The following is a 577-nucleotide window of genomic DNA, read 5'->3' on the forward strand; positions in this document are numbered from 1 at the left end:
GAAACTTGGTGGGTATAACAGCGAGTACTTCAGAAGACACATTCTCACCAAAGGCTGGGAGCTTTTTTTTCTGATCTTAAACTCAAAGAACTTGATGGCATTTAAGAAAGCTGTAATCTCAGAAACACTGTAGTTGGCACCGATGATGACGAGAACGGTATACCTTTTCATTGTCTATGTTACATTCGATAGTTTCATGTTGGGACTGAAAAAAGGGGATATTTATGTTTGGCCCACATATGATCCTTAAAAGTGTTGTTCTGAAATAGCTCACGTACTCTGTATACGTATACACGCGCGCGCGCACACACACACATACATACGTGCATACATATATGTATGTTTTATTTTATATTAAGTTGTCAAGAAAGTTCTTGCGGTTTTTAACCTTTAAATTCAGATGCACATATCTCGGCTCAAAATTATATTAATCGAAATAAACACCATCAGAATCAACACACTTTTCCCAACGCGAAACAAGTTTATTTATGCCAGTAGCGTAAAAATCCTGTGTTCTTGTGGCGATGAAGTCGTTGAAGGCATGTCTGGCATCGTCTAGGCTTTTGAAGTATTTCTC

The sequence above is a fragment of the Octopus bimaculoides genome, chromosome 11 (genome assembly GCF_001194135.2).
Source record: "Octopus bimaculoides isolate UCB-OBI-ISO-001 chromosome 11, ASM119413v2, whole genome shotgun sequence".
NCBI classification, from domain to species: Eukaryota; Metazoa; Mollusca; class Cephalopoda; order Octopoda; family Octopodidae; genus Octopus; species Octopus bimaculoides.